The 4,944-nt window shown below is 37.9% G+C and overlaps 1 long non-coding RNA gene across 1 annotated transcript; it reads right to left on the bottom strand.

The window, feature by feature from the left end:
- Positions 1 to 220: 220 nt before the first annotated feature.
- On the bottom strand, positions 221 to 1,036 carry LOC108700675. The gene is made up of 2 exons (XR_001933013.2): positions 601 to 1,036; positions 221 to 441 (listed from the first exon to the last, which is right to left on the bottom strand). It is a non-coding gene; the product is annotated as an uncharacterized LOC108700675 (long non-coding RNA).
- Between the last annotated feature and the right edge of the window lie 3,908 nt (positions 1,037 to 4,944).

Here is a 4,944-nt window from a genome sequence, read left to right as displayed (position 1 = left end):
GAAAAATCTGCGGCGAGGGGTAAGTATGGAGTATCTCCCCCGGGGGGGGGAGATGGGGGGGTACGGGTTTTTTCAGAACAGGTTGATTTCTCCTTTAAGAAAATGAAAGACTAGGCATTAGCTGTAGCTGGTACATTAGGAGAAGCACACAGGTGATCATACATAAAATATCTTAGTAAAAGTGAAGGGGAATAAAAAAAGAGAACAAGATAGAACATAATAGAAATAATGTAATGGTTTATTAGGTAGCTGATATAAACTGTCGAGAGATTTATTTATGCATTATGAGATACAGATGATACCAATGATGCAGACATGCAGTGGAAAATGCAGCAGACGTTATAGGCAAATATATAGCACACAGGAGTACAGGTCACAAGCACAATGACAAACTGAGCACAGACAAATGCAATTGATTTTAGACTGAGAAAAATAAAAGATCTGTTCCAATATTTAGCAGATTTCAGAACGTAATTTAGTTTGACAGCAAACATGGATCTGACTTGAGAACCGGCTCATACAACACCATAAGCATCATGCTTTTAACAGCCTAATTCTCTCTACTTTCTAAAAAAAAAAATTTTTCTGAAAAATGCAGACAAATTAGCGGAACGTGAACCTTCTCACCAAAACTTCCTGCTCTATTTTCCCCTTTACCTCCCCTCCCGCTTCCTCCCAGGAAGACAAGAGGAGATTGTCACGCGAAATTCTCATTATAGTATTCTTAGAAAAACACGTGCGTATGTGTACGTGTCAGTTTGTAAGGGTTACGAACGGATAAATGAAGTGCAATGGGTCAGCTCGTTCTTCTAAAACACCTTATGATACTGAGATGTCAATATTGGAGATGGAAAATAAAAGTCACTTTCTGAAAAAGAGGAAACCAAAACCGTCGGAATATGGGGCACGCTGCATAAGACTTTCCTTCTCCTTTAATGAAAGTGACATATTTAATAGGTTAAAGGACAAGTAAACCTTAAAAATAAGTGAATTTAAAATGAATGAGGGCGATATTCTGAGCACTTTTGCCATTTACATTTATTATTTATTTTGTTTTTATTCCAAGATATGAAGTGATACATGTAGGGGCCGATTCACAAAGAGTCGAATATCCATTCGAAGGATTTTAATCCAACGATCGAAGGAATATCCTTCGATCAAAAAAAAAAAAACGTAGGAAAGCCTAACATTGAGTTCGGTAGCTTTTAGATGGCGAACTAGGGGGTCGAAGTTTTTTCTTAAAGAGATAGTACTTCGACTATCGAATGGTCGAATAGTCGAACGATTTTTAGTTCGAATAGTTCGATTCGAAGTCGTAGTCGAAGGTCGTAGTAGCCCATTCGATGGTCGAAGTAGCCCAAAAAACACTTCGAAATTCGAAGTTTTTTTACTTCGAATCCTTCACTCGAAGTTAGTGAATCGGCCCCGTAATGTTAATATGAATACGTTTTGTTACAAAAGCGCCATCTGCTGGTCAGTTTCCAACCAGTCTGACCACCAAGTAGTCAAGGAAGTTGTTAGGAGAAAGAAAGAGGCTGCTCTGATGTTCTTCTGCTTAGGAAAAAAATTTAGAAACCTTTCTCACATCTTTCCTAAGCAGAAGAACATCAGAGCAGCCTCTTTCTTTCACCTGACAACATCCTTGACTACTTTGTGGTCAGACTGGTTGGAAACTGACCAGCAGGTGGCGCTGTTGTAACAAAATTCATTCATATTAACAGCACATGTATCCCTTAAAGGAGAAGGAAAGCTACGGAGGCATTTTATTGCCGATAGATTAGCTGCAATAGTGCAAGATAGAATGCTATATTTATTCTGTAGAATGTTTTACCATACCTGAGTAAAAAGCTCTAGAAGCTCTCTGTTTGTTTAGGATAGGAGCTGCAGTATTAACATGGTCTGACATCACTTCCTGCCTGTGTCTCTCCCTGCTCTGGGCTCAGATTACAGTAGAGAAGGGAGGGGTGGGGGGAGAGGAGCAAACTGAGCATGCTCTTGCCCAGGGCAATGATGTTTAAGCTGAAGGCAGGAAGTCTGATACAGAAGTCCATGTGTACACAATAGAAGGAAAGAAATGCAGTGTTTCTTTTGACAGAGGACTCAGAGCAGCACTACTTTGGGGGATTACTGGTATATTTAGATGGACCTTTCTGATAAGGCTTACTTAGTTTTAACCTTTCCTTCTCCTTTAATATCTTGGAATAAAAACAAAATGAATAATGAATGTACACTGCAAAATTTCTTAGAATAGCACCCTCATCAATTTTAAATTCACTTATTTTAAAGGTTTACTTGTCCTTTAAAGTTAGAAGCAGTGTCAACAAGTCAACAGTTGGTACTGTGTAAGAAAAAAGTGAGAAAAGGACTGGAATATTTTATGATATAAAGGAGTCACAAGATCTATTCAAACGCTGTAATGATAAACTGTAAGATATTACGTTCTCTTGCATAACATTAATTTAATGCTACTAGAGTTCAATATTAAGGAATTACATGCACATTTCTCCATAAATTCTCTCTGAGGGGCACGAACCAAATTTTTGTCTTAGGTTTTATTTAAGGATAGTAGGTGAGGAATGTTTTGAGGAGATACAGGCATACATACAACCACCCACACACGCATTTATGGACTTTCCCGTGCAAGAGGCTATGCCAGACAATTTTTCAGTGTAAGTACACATAAGAAAATCTAAGAATCTCGCACTTCATTTAAAGGCATTAAAATGAGAACACAAATTATCACAATGGAAAAGTATATAATTATAACCTGAAAAACGAAAAACAAAATATGAATACCAGCAGACGGAAACATGAAGCTTTCTGATGATATTAAAGCAATACCGTCATGAGAAAACATTTTTTTTAAAACACATCCGTTAATAATGCTACTCCAGCAGAATTCTGCATTGAAATCCATTTCTCAAAAGAGCAAACAGATTTTCTTATATTCAATTTTGAAATCTGACATGGGGCTAGACATATTGTCAGTGTCCCAGCTGCCCCCAGTCATGTGACTTGTGCCTGCACTTTAGGATGTAACTACTTTTTGGCAGGCTGTTATTTCTCCTACTTAATGTAACTGAATCAGTCCCAGTGGGACTTGGCTTTTACTATTGAGTGTTGTTCTTAGATCTACCAGGCAGCTGTTATCTTGTGTTAGGGAGCTGCTATCTGGTTACCTTCCCATTATTCTGTTAGGCTGCTGGGGGGGGGGGGGGTGATATCACTCCAACTTGCAGTACAGCAGTAAAGAGTGACAGAAGTTTATCAGAGCACAAGTCACATGACTGGGGGCAGCTGGGAAACTGACAATATGTCTAGCCCCATGTCAGATTTCAAAATTGAATATAAAAAAATCTGTTTGCTCTTTTGTAAAATGGATTTCAGCAGCACTATTAACTGATGCATTTTGAACAAACCATGTTTTCCCATGACAGTATCCCTTTAACTTTAACATTATGCAGTGAAACTTTGAATTATGTAATCACCTAAGCACCTAAGGGGCTGCACATTTCTAGAAGTTACATAAATATTACAGCTGTACAGTATATAAAAGGACATGCTGTAACCCTCAGATAAACAGTTTTGGCAGTCAACAGAATTTTGCTCGCCATGCTTTATAGAGGGCTGATACGCATAACTTTCCTTTATACTCCTTAAAGGAATAGTTCAGTGTGAAAATGAAAACTGTGTAAATAGATAGACTGTGCAAAATAAAAAATGTTTCTAATATAGTTAGTTAGCCAAATATGTAATATATATAAAGGCTGGAGTGAACAGATGTCTAATAAAACAGCCAGAATCCAACTTCCTGCTTTTCAGCTCTATAACTCTGAGTTAGTCAGCGACTTGAAGGGGGGCCACATTTCTGTTCAGTGAGTTTGTAATTGATCCTCAGTTTTCAGCTCAGATTCAAAAGCATCCCATGTGCCCCCCCCCCTCAAGTCTCTGATTGGTTACTGCCTGGTAGCCAGGGTAACCAGTCAGTGTAAACCAAGAGAGCTGAAAAGCAGGAAGTAGTGTTCTGACTGATATGTTATTTATAGAATCACGCCAGCCTTTATAAATTACATTTTTGGCTAATTAACTATATCAGAAACATTTTTTATTTTGCACAGCCTATCTATTTACCCAGTTTTTATTTTTACACTGAACAATTCCTTTAAGAGAGAATAAGTGAAATGATAAGGGGAAATAACATCTCAAGTTTTAGCAAGATGCTGATTTTCTTCTTAAATGTAGATGTACAAATGTTACAGTATGACTTTACACAGTAAGCTGACATAGCATTATTATACAGTATATTTTACAGCTGTAGTAAAGCTGAACCAGATAATTGTTGTGAAATGCATAGGACAGTAATGACAAACTTTACATTGAAGCTGTTGCTAAGTTCCAACAACCGGAGGCCAAGAAGTTGTGCAAAACTGACACCAAGGGGCACATTTACTTAGCTCGAGTGAAGGAATAGAATAAAAAATACTTTGAATTTCGAAGTTTTTTATTGGCTACTTCGACCTTCGAATTGAACGATTCGAACTAAAAATCGTTCGACTATTCGACCATTCGATAGTCGAAGTACTGTCTCTTTAAAAAAACTTCAACCACCTACTTCTCCACCTAAAATCTACCGAGCATCAATGTTAGCCTATGGGGAAGGTCCCCATAGGCTTTCTAGCCAATTTCTGATCGAAGGAAAATCGTTCGATCGATGGATTAAAATACTTCGAATCGTTCCATTCGAAGGATTTAATAGTTCGATCAAACGATTATTCTTTCGATCGTTCGGTCGAACGAATAGCGCTAAATCCTTCGACTTCGATATTTGAAGTCGAAGGATTTAACTTCGACGGTCGAATATCGAGGGTTAATAAACCCTCGATATTCGACCCTAAGTAAATGTGCTCCCAAGTACCCAAAAATATAAAATGCAGCAGACCGAAG

This window comes from Xenopus laevis, chromosome 8S (assembly GCF_017654675.1).
Source record: "Xenopus laevis strain J_2021 chromosome 8S, Xenopus_laevis_v10.1, whole genome shotgun sequence".
Lineage (NCBI taxonomy): Eukaryota > Metazoa > Chordata > Amphibia > Anura > Pipidae > Xenopus > Xenopus laevis.
This window is presented reverse-complemented; position numbering and strand designations above follow the sequence as displayed.